This window comes from Lissotriton helveticus, assembly GCF_964261635.1.
Source record: "Lissotriton helveticus chromosome 1_1 unlocalized genomic scaffold, aLisHel1.1 SUPER_1_unloc_14, whole genome shotgun sequence".
NCBI lineage: Eukaryota > Metazoa > Chordata > Amphibia > Caudata > Salamandridae > Lissotriton > Lissotriton helveticus.
In genome coordinates this window covers 2439671-2462260 of record NW_027611653.1, presented here as the reverse complement: position 1 = coordinate 2462260, position 22590 = coordinate 2439671, and the positions used below count along the sequence as shown (strand labels likewise).

The following is a 22590-nucleotide window of genomic DNA, read 5'->3' as shown; positions in this document are numbered from 1 at the left end:
AGTAGTGACGTCAGTAGGGCTGGTGGGGGTCAGTAGTGACGTCAGCAGGGCTGGTGGGGGGTCAGTAATGGGGGCAGCAGGGCTGGTGGGGGTCAGTAGTGACATCAGCAGGGCTGGTGGGGGTCAGTAATGGGGTCAGCAGGAGGACTGGGGGTCAGTAGTGACGTCAGCAGGGAGGGGGTCAGTAGTGACGTCAGCAGGGCTGGTGGGGGTCAGTAGTGACGTCAGCAGGGCTGGTGGGGGTCAGTAGTGACGTCAGCAGGGCTGGTGGGGGTCAGTAGTGACGTCAGCAGGGCTGGTGGGGGGTCAGTAATGGGGTCAGCAGGGCTGGTGGGGGTCAGTAGTGGGGTCAGCAGGGATGGTGAGGGTCAATAGTGGGGTCAGCAGGGCTGGTGGGGGTCAGTAATGGGGTCAGCAAGGGGACTGGGGGGTCAGTAGTGACGTCAGCAGGGAGGGGGTCAGTAGTGACGTCAGCAGGGCTGGTGGGGGTCAGTAGTGGGGTCAGCAGGGATGGTGAGGGTCAGTAGTGGGGTCAGCAGGGCTTATGGGGGTCAGTAGTGGGGTAAGCAGGGCTGGTGGGGGTCAGTAGTGACGTTAGCAGGGCTGGTGCGGGTCAGTAGTGACGTCAGCAGGGCTGGTGGGGGTCAGTAGTGGGGTCAGCAGGGCTGGTGGGGGTCAGTAGTGACGTCAGTCGGGCTGGTGGGGGTCAGTAGTGACGTCAGCAGGGCTGGTGGGGGTCAGTAGTGACGTCAGCAGGGCTGGTGGGGGGTCAGTAATGGGGTCAGCAGGGCTGGTGGGGGTCAGTAGTGGGGTCAGCAGGGATGGTGAGGGTCAGTAGTGGGGTCAGCAGGGCTGATGGGGGTAAGTAATGGGGTAAGCAGGGCTGGTGGGGGTCAGTAGTGATGTTAGTGGGGCTGGTGGGGCTCAGTAGTGACGTCAGCAGGGCTGGTGGGGGTCAGTAGTGACGTCAGCAGGGCTGGTGGGGGTCAGAAGTGACGTCAGCAGGGCTGGTGGGGGGTCAGTAATGGGGTCAGCAGGGCTGGTGGGGGTCAGTAGTGGGGTCAGCAGGGATGGTGAGGGTCAGTAGTGGGGTCAGCAGGGCTGATGGGGGTCAGGAGTGGGGTAAGCAGGGCTGGTGGGGGGTCAGTAGTGACGTCAGTCGGGCTGGTGGGGGTCAGTAGTGACGTCAGCAGGGCTGGTGGGGGTCAGTAGTGACGTCAGCAGGGCTGGTGGGGGGTCAGTAGTGGGGTCAGCAGGGCTGATGGGGGTCAGTAGTGGGGTAAGCAGGGCTGGTGGGGGTCAGTAGTGACGTTAGCAGGGCTGGTGGGGGTCAGTAGTGATGTCAGCAGGGCTGGTGGGGGTCAGTAGTGGGGTCAGCAGGGCTGGTGGGGGTCAGTAGTGACGTCAGCAGGGCTGGTGGGGGTCAGTAGTGGGGTCAGCAGGGCTGGTGGGGGTCAGTAGTGACGTCAGTCGGGCTGGTGGGGGTCAGTAGTGACGTCAGCAGGGCTGGTGGGGGTCAGTAGTGACGTCAGCAGGGCTGGTGGGGGGTCAGTAATGGGGTCAGCAGGGCTGGTGGGGGTCAGTAGTGGGGTCAGCAGGGATGGTGAGGGTCAATAGTGGGGTCAGCAGGGCTGATGGGGGTCAGTAGTGGGGTAAGCAGGGCTGGTGGGGGTCAGTAGTGACGTTAGCAGGGCTGGTGGGGGTCAGTAGTGACGTCAGCAGGGCTGGTGGGGGTCAGTAGTGGGGTCAGCAGGGCTGGTGGGGGTCAGTAGTGACGTCAGCAGGGCTGGTGGGGGTCAGTAGTGACGTCAGCAGGGCTGGTGAGGGTCAGTAGTGACGTCAGTCGGGCTGGTGGGGGTCAGTAGTGACGTCAGCAGGGCTGGTGGGGGTCAGTAGTGACGTCAGCAGGGCTGGTGGGGGGTCAGTAATGGGGTCAGCAGGGCTGGTGGGGGTCAGTAGTGGGGTCAGCAGGGATGGTGAGGGTCAATAGTGGGGTCAGCAGGGCTGATGGGGGTCAGTAATGGGGTAAGCAGGGCTGGTGGGGGTCAGTAGTGACGTTAGTGGGGCTGGTGGGGGTCAGTAGTGACGTTAGCAGGGCTGGTGGGGGTCAGTAGTGACGTCAGTAGGGCTGGTGGGGGTCAGTAGTGACGTCAGCAGGGCTGGTGGGGGGTCAGTAATGGGGGCAGCAGGGCTGGTGGGGGTCAGTAGTGACATCAGCAGGGCTGGTGGGGGTCAGTAATGGGGTCAGCAGGAGGACTGGGGGTCAGTAGTGACGTCAGCAGGGAGGGGGTCAGTAGTGACGTCAGCAGGGCTGGTGGGGGTCAGTAGTGACGTCAGCAGGGCTGGTGGGGGTCAGTAGTGACGTCAGCAGGGCTGGTGGGGGTCAGTAGTGACGTCAGCAGGGCTGGTGGGGGGTCAGTAATGGGGTCAGCAGGGCTGGTGGGGGTCAGTAGTGGGGTCAGCAGGGATGGTGAGGGTCAATAGTGGGGTCAGCAGGGCTGGTGGGGGTCAGTAATGGGGTCAGCAAGGGGACTGGGGGGTCAGTAGTGACGTCAGCAGGGAGGGGGTCAGTAGTGACGTCAGCAGGGCTGGTGGGGGTCAGTAGTGGGGTCAGCAGGGATGGTGAGGGTCAGTAGTGGGGTCAGCAGGGCTTATGGGGGTCAGTAGTGGGGTAAGCAGGGCTGGTGGGGGTCAGTAGTGACGTTAGCAGGGCTGGTGCGGGTCAGTAGTGACGTCAGCAGGGCTGGTGGGGGTCAGTAGTGGGGTCAGCAGGGCTGGTGGGGGTCAGTAGTGACGTCAGTCGGGCTGGTGGGGGTCAGTAGTGACGTCAGCAGGGCTGGTGGGGGTCAGTAGTGACGTCAGCAGGGCTGGTGGGGGGTCAGTAATGGGGTCAGCAGGGCTGGTGGGGGTCAGTAGTGGGGTCAGCAGGGATGGTGAGGGTCAGTAGTGGGGTCAGCAGGGCTGATGGGGGTAAGTAATGGGGTAAGCAGGGCTGGTGGGGGTCAGTAGTGATGTTAGTGGGGCTGGTGGGGCTCAGTAGTGACGTCAGCAGGGCTGGTGGGGGTCAGTAGTGACGTCAGCAGGGCTGGTGGGGGTCAGAAGTGACGTCAGCAGGGCTGGTGGGGGGTCAGTAATGGGGTCAGCAGGGCTGGTGGGGGTCAGTAGTGGGGTCAGCAGGGATGGTGAGGGTCAGTAGTGGGGTCAGCAGGGCTGATGGGGGTCAGGAGTGGGGTAAGCAGGGCTGGTGGGGGGTCAGTAGTGACGTCAGTCGGGCTGGTGGGGGTCAGTAGTGACGTCAGCAGGGCTGGTGGGGGTCAGTAGTGACGTCAGCAGGGCTGGTGGGGGGTCAGTAGTGGGGTCAGCAGGGCTGATGGGGGTCAGTAGTGGGGTAAGCAGGGCTGGTGGGGGTCAGTAGTGACGTTAGCAGGGCTGGTGGGGGTCAGTAGTGATGTCAGCAGGGCTGGTGGGGGTCAGTAGTGGGGTCAGCAGGGCTGGTGGGGGTCAGTAGTGACGTCAGCAGGGCTGGTGGGGGTCAGTAGTGGGGTCAGCAGGGCTGGTGGGGGTCAGTAGTGACGTCAGTCGGGCTGGTGGGGGTCAGTAGTGACGTCAGCAGGGCTGGTGGGGGTCAGTAGTGACGTCAGCAGGGCTGGTGGGGGGTCAGTAATGGGGTCAGCAGGGCTGGTGGGGGTCAGTAGTGGGGTCAGCAGGGATGGTGAGGGTCAATAGTGGGGTCAGCAGGGCTGATGGGGGTCAGTAATGGGGTAAGCAGGGCTGGTGGGGGTCAGTAGTGACGTTAGTGGGGCTGGTGGGGGTCAGTAGTGACGTTAGCAGGGCTGGTGGGGGTCAGTAGTGACGTCAGTAGGGCTGGTGGGGGTCAGTAGTGACGTCAGCAGGGCTGGTGGGGGGTCAGTAATGGGGGCAGCAGGGCTGGTGGGGGTCAGTAGTGACATCAGCAGGGCTGGTGGGGGTCAGTAATGGGGTCAGCAGGAGGACTGGGGGGTCAGTAGTGACGTCAGCAGGGAGGGGGTCAGTAGTGACGTCAGCAGGGCTGGTGGGGGTCAGTAGTGACGTCAGCAGGGCTGGTGGGGGTCAGTAGTGGGGTCAGCAGGGATGGTGAGGGTCAGTAGTGGGGTCAGCAGGGATGGTGAGGGTCAGTAATGGGGTAAGCAGGGCTGGTGGGGGTCAGTAGTGACGTTAGTGGGGCTGGTGAGGGTCAGTAGTGACGTTAGCAGGGCTGGTGGGGGTCAGTAGTGACGTCAGTAGGGCTGGTGGGGGTCAGTAGTGACGTCAGCAGGGCTGGTGGGGGGTCAGTAATGGGGTCAGCAGGGCTGGTGGGGCGCAGTAGTGGGGTCAGCAGGGCTGGTGGGGGGTCAGTAATGGGGTCAGCAGGGCTGGTGGGGGGTCAGTAATGGGGTCAGCAGGGCTGGTGGGGCTCAGTAGTGGGGTCAGCAGGGCTGGTGGGGGGTCAGTAATGGGGTCAGCAGGGCTGGTGGGGGTCAGTAGTGGGGTCAACAGGGATGGTGAGGGTCAGTAGTGGGGTCAGCAGGGCTGATGGGGGTCAGTAATGGGGTAAGCAGGGCTGGTGGGGGTCAGTAGTGACGTTAGTGGGGCTGGTGGGGGTCAGTAGTGACGTTAGCAGGGCTGGTGGGGGGTCATTAGTGACGTTAGCAGGGCTGGTGGGGGGTCAGTAGTGACGTCAGCAGGGCTGGTGGGGGTCAGTAGTGACGTCAGCATGCCTGGTGGGGGTTAGTAGTGATGTCAGCAGGGCTGGTGGTGGTCAGTAGTGGGGTCAGCAGGGCTGGGGGGTCAGTACTGACATCAGCATGGCTGGTGGGGGTCAGTAGTGACGTCAGCAGGGCTGGTGGGGGTCAGTAGCGACGTCAGCAGGGCTGGTGGGGGGTCAGTAATGACATCAGCCGGGTGGGGTCAGTAGTTACGTCAGCAGGGCTGGTGGGGGTCAGTAATGGGGTCAGCAGTGCTGGTGAGGGTCAGTAATGGGGTCAGCAGGACTGGTGGGGGTCAGTAATGGGGTTGGCAGGACTGGTGGGGGTCAGTAATGGGGTCAGCAGGACTGGTCGGTGGTCAGTAATGGGGTCAGCAGGGCTGGTCGGGGGTCAGTAATGGGGGCAGCAGGGCTGGTCGGGGGTCAGTAATGGGGTCAGCAGCACTGGTCGGGGGTCAGTAATGGGGTCAGCAGGGCTGGTCGGGGGTCAGTAATGGGGGCAGCAGGGCTGGTCGGGGGTCAGTAATGGGGGCAGCAGGGCTGGTCTGGGGTCAGTAATGGGGGCAGCAGCGCTAGTGGGGGTCAGTAATGGGGTCAGCAGGGCTGGTGGGGGTCAGTAGTGACGTCAGCAGGGATGGTGGGGGTCAGAAATGGGGTCAGCAGGGGGACTGGGGGTCAGTAGTGACGTCAGCAGGGAGGGGGTCAGTAGTGACGTCAGCAGGGCTGGTGGGGGTCAGTAGTGACGTCAGCAGGGCTGGTGGGGGTCAGTAGTGACGTCAGCATGGCTGGTGGGGGTTAGTAGTGACGTCAGCAGGGCTGGTGGGGGTCAGTAATGGGGTCAGCAGGGGGACTGGGGGGTCAGTAGTGACGTCAGCAGGGAGGGGGTCAGTAGTGACGTCAGCAGGGCTGGTGGGGATCAGTAGTGACGTCAGCATGGCTGGTGGGGGTTAGTAGTGACGTCAGCAGGGCTGGTGGGGGTCAGTAGTGGTGTCAGCAGGGCTGGTGGGGGTCAGTAGTGACGTCAGCAGGGCTGGTGGGGGTCAGTAGTGACGTCAGCAGGGCTGGTGGGGGTCAGTAGTGGGGTCAGCAGGGGACTGGGGGGTCAGTAGTGACGTCAGCAGGGAGGGGGTCAGTAGTGACGTCAGCAGGGCTGGTGGGGGTCAGTAATGACATCAGCAGGGCTGGTGGGGGTCAGTAGTGACGTCAGCATGGATGGTGGGGGTTAGTAGTGACGTCAGCAGGGCTGGTGGGGGTCAGTAGTGGGGTCAGCAGGGCTGGTGGGGGTCAGTAGTGACGCCAGCAGGGCTGGTGGGGTCAGTAGTGACTTCAGCAGGGCTGGAAGGGGTCAGTAGTGACGTCAGCAGGGCTGGTGGGGGGTCAGTAGTGACTTCAGCCGGGTGGGGGTCAGTAGTTACGTCAGCAGGGCTGGTGGGGGTCAGTAATGGGGTCAGCAGGGCTGGTGGGGGTCAGTAATGGGGTCAGCAGTGCTGGTGAGGGTCAGTAATGGGGTCAGCAGGACTGGTGGGGGTCAATAATGGGTTTGGCAGGACTGGTGGGGGTCAGTAATGGGGTCAGCAGGACTGGTCGGGGGTCAGCAGGGCTGGTCGGGGGTCAGTAATGGGGGCAGCAGGGCTGGTCGGGGGTCAGTAATGGGGTCAGCAGCACTGGTCGGGGTCAGTAATGGGGTCAGCAGGGCTGGTCGGGGGTCAGTAATGGGGGCAGCATGGCTGGTGGGGGTTAGTAGTGACGTCAGCAGGGCTGGTGGGGGTCAGTAATGGGGTCAGCAAGGGGACTGGGGGTCAGTAGTGACGTCAGCAGGGAGGGGGTCAGTAGTGACGTCAGCAGGGCTGGTGGGGGTCAGTAGTGGGGTCAGCAGGGATGGTGAGGGTCAGTAGTGGGGTCAGCAGGGCTGATGGGGGTCAGTAGTGGGGTAAGCAGGGCTGGTGGGGGTCAGTAGTGACGTTAGCAGGGCTGGTGGGGGTCAGTAGTGACGTCAGCAGGGCTGGTGGGGGTCAGTAGTGGGGTCAGCAGGGCTGGTGGGGGTCAGTAGTGACGTCAGTCGGGCTGGTGGGGGTCAGTAGTGACGTCAGCAGGGCTGGTGGGGGTCAGTAGTGACGTCAGCAGGGCTGGTGGGGGGTCAGTAATGGGGTCAGCAGGGCTGGTGGGGGTCAGTAGTGGGGTCAGCAGGGATGGTGAGGGTCAGTAGTGGGGTCAGCAGGGCTGATGGGGGTAAGTAATGGGGTAAGCAGGGCTGGTGGGGGTCAGTAGTGACGTTAGTGGGGCTGGTGGGGGTCAGTAGTGACGTCAGCAGGGCTGGTGGGGGTCAGTAGTGACGTCAGCAGGGCTGGTGGGGGTCAGAAGTGACGTCAGCAGGGCTGGTGGGGGTCAGAAGTGACGTCAGCAGGGCTGGTGGGGGGTCAGTAATGGGGTCAGCAGGGCTGGTGGGGGTCAGTAGTGGGGTCAGCAGGGATGGTGAGGGTCAGTAGTGGGGTCAGCAGGGCTGATGGGGGTCAGGAGTGGGGTAAGCAGGGCTGGTGGGGGGTCAGTAGTGACGTCAGTCGGGCTGGTGGGGGTCAGTAGTGACGTCAGCAGGGCTGGTGGGGGTCAGTAGTGACGTCAGCAGGGCTGGTGGGGGGTCAGTAGTGGGGTCAGCAGGGCTGATGGGGGTCAGTAGTGGGGTAAGCAGGGCTGGTGGGGGTCAGTAGTGACGTTAGCAGGGCTGGTGGGGGTCAGTAGTGACGTCAGCAGGGCTGGTGGGGGTCAGTAGTGGGGTCAGCAGGGCTGGTGGGGGTCAGTAGTGACGTCAGCAGGGCTGGTGGGGGTCAGTAGTGACGTCAGCAGGGCTGGTGGGGGTCAGTAGTGACGTCAGTCGGGCTGGTGGGGGTCAGTAGTGACGTCAGCAGGGCTGGTGGGGGTCAGTAGTGACGTCAGCAGGGCTGGTGGGGGGTCAGTAATGGGGTCAGCAGGGCTGGTGGGGGTCAGTAGTGGGGTCAGCAGGGATGGTGAGGGTCAATAGTGGGGTCAGCAGGGCTGATGGGGGTCAGTAATGGGGTAAGCAGGGCTGGTGGGGGTCAGTAGTGACGTTAGTGGGGCTGGTGGGGGTCAGTAGTGACGTTAGCAGGGCTGGTGGGGGTCAGTAGTGACGTCAGTAGGGCTGGTGGGGGTCAGTAGTGACGTCAGCAGGGCTGGTGGGGGTCAGTAATGGGGGCAGCAGGGCTGGTGGGGGTCAGTAGTGACATCAGCAGGGCTGGTGGGGGTCAGTAATGGGGTCAGCAGGAGGACTGGGGGGTCAGTAGTGACGTCAGCAGGGAGGGGGTCAGTAGTGACGTCAGCAGGGCTGGTGGGGGTCAGTAGTGACGTCAGCAGGGCTGGTGGGGGTCAGTAGTGACGTCAGCAGGGCTGGTGGGGGGTCAGTAATGGGGTCAGCAGGGCTGGTGGGGGTCAGTAGTGGGGTCAGCAGGGATGGTGAGGGTCAATAGTGGGGTCAGCAGGGCTGATGGGGGTCAGTAATGGGGTAAGCAGGGCTGGTGGGGGTCAGTAGTGACGTTAGTGGGGCTGGTGGGGGTCAGTAGTGACGTTAGCAGGGCTGGTGGGGGTCAGTAGTGACGTCAGTAGGGCTGGTGGGGGTCAGTAGTGACGTCAGCAGGGCTGGTGGGGGGTCAGTAATGGGGGCAGCAGGGCTGGTGGGGGTCAGTAGTGACATCAGCAGGGCTGGTGGGGGTCAGTAATGGGGTCAGCAGGAGGACTGGGGGGTCAGTAGTGACGTCAGCAGGGAGGGGGTCAGTAGTGACGTCAGCAGGGCTGGTGGGGGTCAGTAGTGACATCAGCAGGGCTGGTGGGGGTCAGTAGTGACGTCAGCAGGGCTGGTGGGGGGTCAGTAATGGGGTCAGCAGGGCTGGTGGGGGTCAGTAGTGGGGTCAGCAGGGCTGGTGGGGGTCAGTAGTGGGGTCAGCAGGGCTGGTGGGGGTCAGTAGTGACGTCAGTCGGGCTGGTGGGGGTCAGTAGTGACGTTAGCAGGGCTGGTGGGGGTCAGTAGTGACGTCAGCAGGGCTGGTGGGGGTCAGTAGTGGGGTCAGCAGGGCTGGTGGGGGTCAGTAGTGACGTCAGTCGGGCTGGTGGGGGTCAGTAGTGACGTCAGCAGGGCTGGTGGGGGTCAGTAGTGACGTCAGCAGGGCTGGTGGGGGGTCAGTAATGGGGTCAGCAGGGCTGGTGGGGGTCAGTAGTGGGGTCAGCAGGGATGGTGAGGGTCAGTAGTGGGGTCAGCAGGGCTGATGGGGGTAAGTAATGGGGTAAGCAGGGCTGGTGGGGGTCAGTAGTGACGTCAGCAGGGCTGGTGGGGGTCAGTAGTGACGTCAGCAGGGCTGGTGGGGGTCAGAAGTGACGTCAGCAGGGCTGGTGGGGGGTCAGTAATGGGGTCAGCAGGGCTGGTGGGGGTCAGTAGTGGGGTCAGCAGGGATGGTGAGGGTCAGTAGTGGGGTCAGCAGGGCTGATAGGGGTCAGGAGTGGGGTAAGCAGGGCTGGTGGGGGGTCAGTAGTGACGTCAGTCGGGCTGGTGGGGGTCAGTAGTGACGTCAGCAGGGCTGGTGGGGGTCAGTAGTGACGTCAGCAGGGCTGGTGGGGGGTCAGTAGTGGGGTCAGCAGGGCTGATGGGGGTCAGTAGTGGGGTAAGCAGGGCTGGTGGGGGTCAGTAGTGACGTTAGCAGGGCTGGTGGGGGTCAGTAGTGACGTCAGCAGGGCTGGTGGGGGTCAGTAGTGGGGTCAGCAGGGCTGGTGGGGGTCAGTAGTGACGTCAGCAGGGCTGGTGGGGGTCAGTAGTGACGTCAGCAGGGCTGGTGGGGGTCAGTAGTGACGTCAGTCGGGCTGGTGGGGGTCAGTAGTGACGTCAGCAGGGCTGGTGGGGGTCAGTAGTGACGTCAGCAGGGCTGGTGGGGGGTCAGTAATGGGGTCAGCAGGGCTGGTGGGGGTCAGTAGTGGGGTCAGCAGGGATGGTGAGGGTCAATAGTGGGGTCAGCAGGGCTGATGGGGGTCAGTAATGGGGTAAGCAGGGCTGGTGGGGGTCAGTAGTGACGTTAGTGGGGCTGGTGGGGGTCAGTAGTGACGTTAGCAGGGCTGGTGGGGGTCAGTAGTGACGTCAGTAGGGCTGGTGGGGGTCAGTAGTGACGTCAGCAGGGCTGGTGGGGGGTCAGTAATGGGGGCAGCAGGGCTGGTGGGGGTCAGTAGTGACATCAGCAGGGCTGGTGGGGGTCAGTAATGGGGTCAGCAGGAGGACTGGGGGGTCAGTAGTGACGTCAGCAGGGAGGGGGTCAGTAGTGACGTCAGCAGGGCTGGTGGGGGTCAGTAGTGACATCAGCAGGGCTGGTGGGGGTCAGTAGTGACGTCAGCAGGGCTGGTGGGGGGTCAGTAATGGGGTCAGCAGGGCTGGTGGGGGTCAGTAGTGGGGTCAGCAGGGATGGTGAGGGTCAGTAGTGGGGTCAGCAGGGATGGTGAGGGTCAGTAATGGGGTAAGCAGGGCTGGTGGGGGTCAGTAGTGACGTTAGTGGGGCTGGTGGGGGTCAGTAGTGACGTTAGCAGGGCTGGTGGGGGTCAGTAGTGACGTCAGTAGGGCTGGTGGGGGTCAGTAGTGACGTCAGCAGGGCTGGTGGGGGGTCAGTAATGGGGTCAGCAGGGCTGGTGGGGGTCAGTAGTGGGGTCAGCAGGGCTGGTGGGGGGTCAGTAATGGGGTCAGCAGGGCTGGTGGGGGGTCAGTAATGGGGTCAGCAGGGCTGGTGGGGCTCAGTAGTGGGGTCAGCAGGGCTGGTGGGGGGTCAGTAATGGGGTCAGCAGGGCTGGTGGGGGTCAGTAGTGGGGTCAACAGGGATGGTGGGGGGTCAGTAATGGGGTCAGCAGGGCTGGTGGGGGTCAGTAGTGGGGTCAGCAGGGATGGTGAGGGTCAGTAGTTGGGTCAGCAGGGCTGATGGGGGTCAGTAATAGGGTAAGCAGGGCTGGTGGGGGTCAGTAGTGACGTTAGTGGGGCTGGTGGGGGTCAGTAGTGACGTTAGCAGGGCTGGTGGGGGTCATTAGTGACGTTAGCAGGGCTGGTGGGGGGTCAGTAGTGACGTCAGCAGGGCTGGTGGGGGTCAGTACTGACGTCAGCATGGCTGGTGGGGGTTAGTAGTGATGTCAGCAGGGCTGGTGGTGGTCAGTAGTGGGGTCAGCAGGGCTGGGGGGTCAGTAGTGACATCAGCATGGCTGGTGGGGGTCAGTAGTGACGTCAGCAGGGCTGGTGGGGGTCAGTAGTGACGTCAGCAGGGCTGGTGGGGGGTCAGTAATGACGTCAGCCGGGTGGGGTCAGTAGTTACGTCAGCAGGGCTGGTGGGGGTCAGTAATGGGGTCAGCAGTGCTGGTGAGGGTCAGTAATGGGGTCAGCAGGACTGGTGGGGGTCAGTAATGGGGTTGGCAGGACTGGTGGGGGTCAGTAATGGGGTCAGCAGGACTGGTCGGTGGTCAGTAATGGGGTCAGCAGGGCTGGTCGGGGGTCAGTAATGGGGGCAGCAGGGCTGGTCGGGGGTCAGTAATGGGGTCAGCAGCACAGGTCGGGGGTCAGTAATGGGGTCAGCAGGGCTGGTCGGGGGTCAGTAATGGGGGCAGCAGGGCTGGTCGGGGGTCAGTGATGGGGTCAGCAGGGCTGGTCTGGGGTCAGTAATGGGGGCAGCAGCGCTAGTGGGGGTCAGTAATGGGGTCAGCAGGGCTGGTGGGGGTCAGTAGTGACGTCAGCAGGGGTGGTGGGGGTCAGAAATGGGGTCAGCAGGGGGACTGGGGGTCAGTAGTGACGTCAGCAGGGAGGGGGTCAGTAGTGACGTCAGCAGGGCTGGTGGGGGTCAGTAGTGACGTCAGCAGGGCTGGTGGGGGTCAGTAGTGACGTCAGCATGGCTGGTGGGGGTTAGTAGTGACGTCAGCAGGGCTGGTGGGGGTCAGTAATGGGGTCAGCAGGGGGACTGGGGGGTCAGTAGTGACGTCAGCAGGGAGGGGGTCAGTAGTGACGTCAGCAGGGCTGGTGGGGATCAGTAGTGACGTCAGCATGGCTGGTGGGGATCAGTAGTGACGTCAGCAGGGCTGGTGGGGGTCAGTAGTGGTGTCAGCAGGGCTGGTGGGGGTCAGTAGTGACGTCAGCAGGGCTGGTGGGGGTCAGTAGTGACGTCAGCAGGGCTGGTGGGGGTCAGTAGTGGGGTCAGCAGGGGACTGGGGGGTCAGTAGTGACGTCAGCAGGGAGGGGGTCAGTAGTGACGTCAGCAGGGCTGGTGGGGGTCAGTAATGACGTCAGCAGGGCTGGTGGGGGTCAGTAGTGACGTCAGCAGGGCTGGTGGGGGTCAGTAGTGGGGTCAGCAGGGCTGGTGGGGGTCAGTAGTGACGCCAGCAGGGCTGGTGGGGTCAGTAGTGACTTCAGCAGGGCTGGAAGGGGTCAGTAGTGACGTCAGCAGGGCTGGTGGGGGGTCAGTAGTGACTTCAGCCGGGTGGGGGTCAGTAGTTACGTCAGCAGGGCTGGTGGGGGTCAGTAATGGGGTCAGCAGTGCTGGTGAGGGTCAGTAATGGGGTCAGCAGTGCTGGTGAGGGTCAGTAATGGGGTCAGCAGGACTGGTGGGGGTCAATAATGGGGTTGGCAGGACTGGTGGGGGTCAGTAATGGGGTCAGCAGGACTGGTCGGGGGTCAGTAATGGGGTCAGCAGGGCTGGTCGGGGGTCAGTAATGGGGGCAGCAGGGCTGGTCGGGGGTAAGTAATGGGGTCAGCAGCACTGGTCGGGGGTCAGTAATGGGGTCAGCAGGGCTGGTCGGGGGTCAGTAATGGGGGCAGCATGGCTGGTGGGGGTTAGTAGTGACGTCAGCAGGGCTGGTGGGGGTCAGTAATGGGGTCAGCAGGGGGACTGGGGGGTCAGTAGTGACGTCAGCAGGGAGGGGGTCAGTAGTGACGTCAGCAGGGCTGGTGGGGGTCAGTAGTGGGGTCAGCAGGGCTGGTGGGGGTCAGTAGTGACGCCAGCAGGGCTGGTGGGGTCAGTAGTGACGTCAGCAGGGCTGGAATGGGTCAGTAGTGATGTCAGCAGGGCTGGTGGGGGGTCAGTAGTGACGTCAGCCGGGTGGGGGTCAGTAGTTACGTCAGCAGGGCTGGTCGGGGGTCAGTAATGGGGGCAGCAGGGCTGGTCGGGGGTCAGTGATGGGGTCAGTGATGGGGTCAGCAGGGTTGGTCCGGGGTCAGTAATGGGGGCAGCAGGGCTGGTCGGGGGTCAGTAATGGGGGCAGCAGGGCTGGTCGGGGGTCAGTAATGGGGGCAGCAGGGCTGGTCGGGGGTCAGTAATGGGGTCAGCAGGGCTGGTCGGGGGTCAGTAATGGGGTCAGCAGGGCTGGTCGGGGGTCAGTAATGGGGGCAGCAGGGCTGGTGGGGGTCAGTAATGGGGGCAGCAGGGCTGGTCGGGGGTCAGTGATGGGGGCAGCAGGGCTGGTGGGGGTCAGTAATGGGGTCAGCAGGGCTGGTGGGGGTCAGTAGTGACGTCAGCAGGGCTGGTGGGGGTCAGTAATGGGGTCAGCAGGGGGACTATGGGGTCAGTAGTGACGTAGGGAGGGGGTCAGTAGTGACATCAGCAGGGCTGGTGGGGGTCAGTAGTGACGTCAGCAGGGCTGGTGGGGGTCAGTAGTAACATCAGCATGGCTGGTGGGGGTTAGTAGTGACGTCAGCAGGGCTGGTGGGGGTCAGTAGTGACGTCAGCAGGGCTGGTGGGGGTCAGTAATGGGGGCAGCAGGGCTGGTCGGGGGTCAGTGATGGGGTCAGTGATGGGGTCAGCAGGGTTGGTCTGGGGTCAGTAATGGGGGCAGCAGGGCTGGTCGGGGGTCAGTAATGGGGGCAGCAGGGCTGGTCGGGGGTCAGTAATGGGGGCAGCAGGGCTGGTCGGGGGTCAGTAATGGGGTCAGCAGGGCTGGTCGGGGGTCAGTAATGGGGTCAGCAGGGCTGGTCGGGGGTCAGTAATGGGGGCAGCAGGGCTGGTGGGGGTCAGTAATGGGGGCAGCAGGGCTGGTCGGGGGTCAGTGATGGGGGCAGCAGGGCTGGTGGGGGTCAGTAATGGGGTCAGCAGGGCTGGTGGGGGTCAGTAGTGACGTCAGCAGGGCTGGTGGGGGTCAGTAATGGGGTCAGCAGGGGGACCATGGGGTCAGTAGTGACGTAGGGAGGGGGTCAGTAGTGACGTCAGCAGGGCTGGTGGGGGTCAGTAGTGACGTCAGCAGGGCTGGTGGGGGTCAGTAGTAACATCAGCATGGCTGGTGGGGGTTAGTAGTGACGTCAGCAGGGCTGGTGGGGGTCAGTAGTGACGTCAGCAGGGCTGGTGGGGGTCAGTAATGGGGTCAGCAGGGGGACTGGGGGGTCAGTAGTGACGCCAGCAGGGAGGGGGTCAGTAGTGACGTCAGCAGGGCTGGTGGGGATCAGTAATGACGTCAGCAGGGCTGGTGGGGGTCAGTAGTGACGTCAGCATGGCTGGTGGGGGTTAGTAGTGACGCCAGCAGGGCTGGTGGGGTCAGTAGTGACGTCAGCAGGGCTGGAAGGGGTCAGTAGTGACGCCAGCAGGGCTGGTGGGGTCAGTAGTGACGTCAGCAGGGCTGGAAGGGGTCAGTAGTGACATCAGCAGGGCTGGTGGGGGGTCAGTAGTGACGTCAGCCGGGTGGGGGTCAGTAGTTACGTTAGCAGGACTGGTGGGGGTCAATAATGGGGTTGGCAGGACTGGTGGGGGTCAGTAATGGGGTCAGCAGGGCTGGTCGGGGGTCAGTAATGGGGCAGCAGGGCTGGTCGGGGGTCAGTAATGGGGTCAGCAGAGCTGGTCGGGGGTCAGTAATGGGGTCAGCAGGGCTGGTTGGGGGTCAGTTATGGGGCAGCAGGGCTGGTCGGGGGTCAGTGATGGGGTCAGCAGGGCTGGTCTGGGGTCAGTAATGGGGTCAGCAGGGCTGGTTGGGGTCAGTAGTGACGTCAGCAGGGCTGGTCGGGGGTCAGTAATGGGGCAGCAGGGCTGGTCGGGGGTCAGTGATGGGGTCAGCAGGGCTGGTCGGGGTCAGTAGAGGGTTCAGCAGGGCTGGTGGGGGTCAGTAGTGACGTCAGCAGGGTTGGTGGGGGTCAGTAGTGACGTCAGCAGGGCTGGTGGGGGTCAGTAATGGGGTCAGCAGGGGGACTGGGGGTCAGTAGTGACGTCAGCAGGGCTGGTGGGGGTCAGTAGTGACGTCAGCAGGGTTGGTGGGGGTCAGTATTGATATCAGCAGGGCTCGTGGGGGTCAGTAGTGATGTCAGCAGGGCTGGTGGGGGTCAGTAATGGGGTCAGCAGGGGGACTGGGGGTCAGTAGTGACGTCAGCAGGGCTGGTGGGGGTCAGTAGTGACGTCAGGAGGGCTGGTGGGGGTCAGTAGTGACGTCAGCAGGGCTGGTGGGGGTTAGTAGTGACGTCAGCAGGGCTGGTGGGGGTCAGTAGTGACGTCAGCAGGGCTGGTGGGGGTCAGTCAGTAATGGGGTCAGCAGGGGGACTGGGGGGTCAGTAGTGACGTCAGCAGGGAGGGGGTCAGTAGTGACGTCAGCAGGGTTGGTGGGGGTCAGTAGTGACGTCAGCAGGGCTGGTGGGGGTCAGTAGTGACGTCAGCAGGGCTGGTGGGTCAGTAGTGACGTCAGCAGGGCCGGTGGGGGTCAGTAGTGACGTCAGCAGGGCTGGTGGGGGTCAGTAGTGGGGTAAGCAGGGCTGGTGGGGGTCAGTAGTGGGGTCAGCAGGGCTGGTGGGGGTCAGTAGTGACGTCAGCAGGGCTGGTGGGGGTCAGTAGTGACGTCAGTCGGGCTGGTGGGGGTCAGTAGTGACGTCAGCAGGGCTGGTGGGGGTCAGTAGTGACGTCAGCAGGGCTGGTGGGGGGTCAGTAATGGGGTCAGCAGGGCTGGTGGGGGTCAGTAGTGGGGTCAGCAGGGATGGTGAGGGTCAGTAGTGGGGTCAGCAGGGCTGATGGGGGTAAGTAATGGGGTAAGCAGGGCTGGTGGGGGTCAGTAGTGACGTTAGTGGGGCTGGTGGGGGTCAGTAGAGACGTCAGCAGGGCTGGTGGGGGTCAGTAGTGACGTCAGCAGGGCTGGTGGGGGTCAGAAGTGACGTCAGCAGGGCTGGTGGGGGGTCAGTAATGGGGTCAGCAGGGCTGGTGGGGGTCAGTAGTGGGGTCAGCAGGGATGGTGAGGGTCAGTAGTGGGGTCAGCAGGGCTGATGGGGGTCAGGAGTGGGGTAAGCAGGGCTGGTGGGGGGTCAGTAGTGACGTCAGTCGGGCTGGTGGGGGTCAGTAGTGACGTCAGCAGGGCTGGTGGGGGTCAGTAGTGACGTCAGCAGGGCTGGTGGGGGGTCAGTAATGGGGTCAGCAGGGCTGGTGGGGGTCAGTAATGGGGTCAGCAGGGATGGTGAGGGTCAGTAGTGGGGTCAGCAGGGCTGATGGGGGTCAGTAGTGGGGTAAGCAGGGCTGGTGGGGGTCAGTAGTGACGTTAGCAGGGCTGGTGGGGGTCAGTAGTGACGTCAGCAGGGCTGGTGGGGGTCAGTAGTGGGGTCAGCAGGGCTGGTGGGGGTCAGTAGTGACGTCAGTCGGGCTGGTGGGGGTCAGTAGTGACGTCAGCAGGGCTGGTGGGGGTCAGTAGTGACGTCAGCAGGGCTGGTGGGGGGTCAGTAATGGGGTCAGCAGGGCTGGTGGGGGTCAGTAGTGGGGTCAGCAGGGATGGTGAGGGTCAATAGTGGGGTCAGCAGGGCTGATGGGGGTCAGTAATGGGGTAAGCAGGGCTGGTGGGGGTCAGTAGTGACGTTAGTGGGGCTGGTGGGGGTCAGTAGTGACGTTAGTAGGGCTGGTGGGGGTCAGTAGTGACGTCAGTAGGGCTGGTGGGGGTCAGTAGTGACGTCAGCAGGGCTGGTGGGGGGTCAGTAATGGGGGCAGCAGGGCTGGTGGGGGTCAGTAGTGACATCAGCAGGGCTGGTGGGGGTCAGTAATGGGGTCAGCAGGAGGACTGGGGGGTCAGTAGTGACGTCAGCAGGGAGGGGGTCAGTAGTGACGTCAGCAGGGCTGGTGGGGGTCAGTAGTGACGTCAGCAGGGCTGGTGGGGGTCAGTAGTGACGTCAGCAGGGCTGGTGGGGGGTCAGTAATGGGGTCAGCAGGGCTGGTGGGGGTCAGTAGTGGGGTCAGCAGGGATGGTGAGGGTCAGTAGTGGGGTCAGCAGGGATGGTGAGGGTCAGTAATGGGGTAAGCAGGGCTGGTGGGGGTCAGTAGTGACGTTAGTGGGGCCGGTGGGGGTCAGTAGTGACGTTAGCAGGGCTGGTGGGGGTCAGTAGTGACGTCAGTAGGGCTGGTGGGGGTCAGTAGTGACGTCAGAAGGGCTGGTGGGGGGTCAGTAATGGGGTCAGCAGGGCTGGTGGGGCTCAGTAGTGGGGTCAGCAGGGCTGGTGGAGGGTCAGTAATGGGGTCAGCAGGGCTGGTGGGGGGTCAGTAATGGGGTCAGCAGGGCTGGTGGGGCTCAGTAGTGGGGTCAGCAGGGCTGGTGGGGGGTCAGTAATGGGGTCAGCAGGGCTGGTGGGGGTCAGTAGTGGGGTCAACAGGGATGGTGGGGGGTCAGTAATGGGGTCAGCAGGGGTGGTGGGGGTCAGTAGTGGGGTCAGCAGGGATGGTGAGGGTCAGTAGTGGGGTCAGCAGGGCTGATGGGGGTCAGTAATGGGGTAAGCAGGGCTGGTGGGGGTCAGTAGTGACGTTAGTGGGGTTGGTGGGGGTCAGTAGTGACGTTTGCAGGGCTGGTGGGGGTCAGTAGTGACGTCAGTAGGGCTGGTGGGGGTCAGTAGTGACGTCAGCAGGGCTGGTGGGGGGTCAGTAATGGGGGCAGCAGGGCTGGTGGGGGTCAGTAGTGACATCAGCAGGGCTGGTGGGGGTCAGTAATGGGGTCAGCAGGAGGACTGGGGGGTCAGTAGTGACGTCAGCAGGGAGGGGGTCAGTAGTGACGTCAGCAGGGCTGGTGGGGGTCAGTAGTGACGTCAGCAGGGCTGGTGGGGGTCAGTAGTGACGTCAGCAGGGCTGGTGGGGGGTCAGTAATGGGGTCAGCAGGGCTGGTGGGGGTCAGTAGTGGGGTCAGCAGGGATGGTGAGGGTCAGTAGTGGGGTCAGCAGGGATGGTGAGGGTCAGTAATGGGGTAAGCAGGGCTGGTGGGGGTCAGTAGTGACGTTAGTGGGGCTGGTGGGGGTCAGTAGTGACGTTAGCAGGGCTGGTGGGGGTCAGTAGTGACGTCAGCAGGGCTGGTGGGGGTCAGTAGTGGGGTCAACAGGGATGGTGGGGGGTCAGTAATGGGGTCAGCAGGGCTGGTGGGGGTCAGTAGTGGGGTCAGCAGGGATGGTGAGGGTCAGTAGTGGGGTCAGCAGAGCTGATGGGGGTCAGTAATGGGGTAAGCAGGGCTGGTGGGGGTCAGTAGTGACGTTAGTGGGGCTGGTGGGGGTCAGTAGTGACGTTTGCAGGGCTGGTGGGGGTCAGTAGTGACGTCAGTAGGGCTGGTGGGGGTCAGTAGTGACGTCAGCAGGGCTGGTGGGGGGTCAGTAATGGGGGCAGCAGGGCTGGTGGGGGTCAGTAGTGACATCAGCAGGGCTGGTGGGGGTCAGTAATGGGGTCAGCAGGAGGACTGGGGGGTCAGTAGTGACGTCAGCAGGGAGGGGGTCAGTAGTGACGTCAGCAGGGCTGGTGGGGGTCAGTAGTGACGTCAGCAGGGCTGGTGGGGGTCAGTAGTGACGTCAGCAGGGCTGGTGGGGGGTCAGTAATGGGGTCAGCAGGGCTGGTGGGGGTCAGTAGTGGGGTCAGCAGGGATGGTGAGGGTCAGTAGTGGGGTCAGCAGGGATGGTGAGGGTCAGTAATGGGGTAAGCAGGGCTGGTGGGGGTCAGTAGTGACGTTAGTGGGGCTGGTGGGGGTCAGTAGTGACGTTAGCAGGGCTGGTGGGGGTCAGTAGTGACGTCAGTAGGGCTGGTGGGGGTCAGTAGTGACGTCAGCAGGGCTGGTGGGGGGTCAGTAATGGGGTCAGCAGGGCTGGTGGGGCTCAGTAGTGGGGTCAGCAGGGCTGGTGGGGGGTCAGTAATGGGGTCAGCAGGGCTGGTGGGGGGTCAGTAATGGGGTCAACAGGGATGGTGGGGGGTCAGTAATGGGGTCAACAGGGATGGTGGGGGGTCAGTAATGGGGTCAGCAGGGCTGGTGGGGGTCAGTAGTGGGTTCAGCAGGGATGGTGAGGGTCAGTAGTGGGGTCAGCAGGGCTGATGGGGGTCAGTAATGGGGTAAGCAGGGCTGGTGGGGGTCAGTAATGGGGTCAGCAGGGCTGATGGGGGTCAGTAATGGGTCAGCAGGGCTGGTGGGGGTCAGTAGTGACGTCAGCAGGGCTGGTGGGGGTCAGTAGTGACGTTAGCAGGGCTGGTGGGGGTCAGTAGTGACGTCAGTAGGGCTGGTGGGGGTCAGTAGTGACGTCAGCAGGGCTGGTGGGGGGTCAGTAATGGGGTCAGCAGGGCTGGTGGGGCTCAGTAGTGGGGTCAGCAGGGCTGGTGGGGGGTCAGTAATGGGGTCAGCAGGGCTGGTGGGGGGTCAGTAATGGGGTCAACAGGGATGGTGGGGGGTCAGTAATGGGGTCAGCAGGGCTGGTGGGGGTCAGTAGTGGGGTCAGCAGGGATGGTGAGGGTCAGTAGTGGGGTCAGCAGGGCTGATGGGGGTCAGTAATGGGGTAAGCAGGGCTGGTGGGGGTCAGTAATGGGGTCAGCAGGGCTGATGGGGGTCAGTAATGGGTCAGCAGGGCTGGTGGGGGTCAGTAGTGACGTCAGCAGGGCTAGTGAGGAGTCAGTAGTGACGTCAGCAGGGCTGGTGGGGGTGAGTAGTGGGGTCAGCAGGGCGGGTGGGTGTCAGTAGTGACGTCAGCAGGGCTAGTGAGGAGTCAGTAGTGACGTCAGCAGGGCTGGTGGGGGTGAGTAGTGGGGTCAGCAGGGCGGGTGGGTGTCAGTAGTGACAGCATGGCTGGTGGGGGGCAGTAGTGACACCAGCAGAGCTGGTGGGGTCAGTAATGGGGTAAGCAGGGCTGGTGGGGGTCAGTAGTGACGTTAGTGGGGCTGGTGGGGGTCAGTAGTGACGTCAGCAGGGCTGGTGGGGGTCATTAGTGACGTTAGCAGGGCTGGTGGGGGTCAGTAGTGACGTCAGCAGGGCTGGTGGGGGTCAGTAGTGACGTCAGCAGGGCTGGTGGGGGTCATTAGTGACGTTAGCAGGGCTGGTGGGGGTCAGTAGTGACGTCAGCAGGGCTGGGGGGTCAGTAATGGGGTCAGCAGGGGGACGGGGGGTCAGTAGTGACGTCAGCAGGGAGGGGGTCAGTAGTGACGTCAGCAGGGCTGGTGGGGGTCAGTAGTGACGTCAGCAGGTCTTGGGGCTCATTAGTGACGTCAGTCGGGGTCAGTGAGAGGCCCTGATCTCCCTCAGACTCACCTCCTCGGTCTCTCCTCTCGGGGGGGGGGGGGGGGTGGATCCCTCCTCTCCTGATCTCCGGCGGGGAAAGCTCCGAGTCCGAGTCGATCCCGAGAGCGAAGGAGACCGCGGGGGCTCCGGGCGACATTAACCTCCCGACGGGCATGAGCGGGGTCAGTTACTAATATACTGCGCATGCGCTCAGCTTGGTACACTAATGCCTCACGACTTCACGGCGCAGGATCACAGTTGGAATACTAATCACTAATGGGCGTTTTGCGCATGCGCACTGCACGCTACGCGATTCTGACATCAGTATTGCGCATGTCCAGCGCAGGTATACTAACCATTCACGATTGTAGGGAGCAACTCCACAATATGTCGTACTAATCATGCATAAGTGTACTGCGCATGTGCATTACAGGGAATACTATACAATCACGGATCTTGCGCATGCCCACATCTCAAAGGGCGTGCACATTTCTTCTGCGCATGCCCTTGTCTCAGATACCCGCGCATGCCCAGATTGTTGTTACACTCATCACTGTTTTACGTGGGCTCATGGACCTCGTGCTTCCAGTTGTTCTGCGCGTGCTCAGATCTCGGAAACACTATTGCACAGTCTATGCTATCTTTGTATGTATTTATTGTATATGTAAACGGCGCGGACGTCACCCAGCGGTGCGTCTCGAGCCCCGTGGAAGATGCAGCTGTTGTAATGGGGTCAGCAGGGGGACTGGGGGGTCAGTAGTGACGTCAGCAGGGAGGGGGTCAGTAGTGACGTCAGCAGGGTTGGTGGGGGTCAGTAGTGACGTCAGCAGGGCTGGTGGGGGTCAGTAGTGACGTCAGCAGGGCTGGTGGGTCAGTAGTGACGTCAGCAGGGCCGGTGGGGGTCAGTAGTGACGTCAGCAGGGCTGGTGGGGGTCAGTAGTGACGTCAGCAGGGCTGGTGGGGGGTCAGTAATGGGGTCAGCAGGGCTGGTGGGGGTCAGTAGTGGGGTCAGCAGGGATGGTGAGGATCAGTAGTGGGGTCAGCAGGGATGATGGGGGTCAGTAGTGGGGTAAGCAGGGCTGGTGGGGGTCAGTAGTGACGTCAGTCGGGCTGGTGGGGGTCAGTAGTGACGTCAGCAGGGCTGGTGGGGGTCAGTAGTGACGTCAGCAGGGCTGGTGGGGGGTCAGTAATGGGGTCAGCAGGGCTGGTGGGGGTCAGTAGTGGGGTCAGCAGGGATGGTGAGGGTCAGTAGTGGGGTCAGCAGAGCTGATGGGGGTCAGTAGTGGGGTAAGCAGGGCTGGTGGGGGTCAGTAGTGACGTTAGTGGGGCTGGTGGGGGTCAGTAGTGACGTTTGCAGGGCTGGTGGGGGTCAGTAGTGACGTCAGTAGGGCTGGTGGGGGTCAGTAGTGACGTTAGTGGGGCTGGTGGGGGTCAGTAGTGACGTTAGCAGGGCTGGTGGGGGTCAGTAGTGACGTCAGCAGGGCTGGTGGGGGTCAGTAGTGGGGTCAACAGGGATGGTGGGGGGTCAGTAATGGGGTCAGCAGGGCTGGTGGGGGTCAGTAGTGGGGTCAGCAGGGATGGTGAGGGTCAGTAGTGGGGTCAGCAGAGCTGATGGGGGTCAGTAATGGGGTAAGCAGGGCTGGTGGGGGTCAGTAGTGACGTTAGTGGGGCTGGTGGGGGTCAGTAGTGACGTTTGCAGGGCTGGTGGGGGTCAGTAGTGACGTCAGTAGGGCTGGTGGGGGTCAGTAGTGACGTCAGCAGGGCTGGTGGGGGGTCAGTAATGGGGGCAGCAGGGCTGGTGGGGGTCAGTAGTGACATCAGCAGGGCTGGTGGGGGTCAGTAATGGGGTCAGCAGGAGGACTGGGGGGTCAGTAGTGACGTCAGCAGGGAGGGGGTCAGTAGTGACGTCAGCAGGGCTGGTGGGGGTCAGTAGTGACGTCAGCAGGGCTGGTGGGGGTCAGTAGTGACGTCAGCAGGGCTGGTGGGGGGTCAGTAATGGGGTCAGCAGGGCTGGTGGGGGTCAGTAGTGGGGTCAGCAGGGATGGTGAGGGTCAGTAGTGGGGTCAGCAGGGATGGTGAGGGTCAGTAATGGGGTAAGCAGGGCTGGTGGGGGTCAGTAGTGACGTTAGTGGGGCTGGTGGGGGTCAGTAGTGACGTTAGCAGGGCTGGTGGGGGTCAGTAGTGACGTCAGTAGGGCTGGTGGGGGTCAGTAGTGACGTCAGCAGGGCTGGTGGGGGGTCAGTAATGGGGTCAGCAGGGCTGGTGGGGCTCAGTAGTGGGGTCAGCAGGGCTGGTGGGGGGTCAGTAATGGGGTCAGCAGGGCTGGTGGGGGGTCAGTAATGGGGTCAACAGGGATGGTGGGGGGTCAGTAATGGGGTCAACAGGGATGGTGGGGGGTCAGTAATGGGGTCAGC

General features: G+C 63.2%; 1 long non-coding RNA gene across 1 annotated transcript in view; it reads right to left on the bottom strand.

Annotated features, from left to right (window-relative positions):
- The window catches only part of LOC144805563 (uncharacterized), a 116294-nt gene extending 95939 nt beyond the window's left edge, over window positions 1-20355 (bottom strand). Inside the window, exon 1 of the long non-coding RNA XR_013605543.1 lies at window positions 20207-20355. This is a non-coding gene — a long non-coding RNA (uncharacterized LOC144805563). The remainder of the gene's footprint in view (window positions 1-20206) is intronic.
- Between the last annotated feature and the right edge of the window lie 2235 nt (window positions 20356-22590).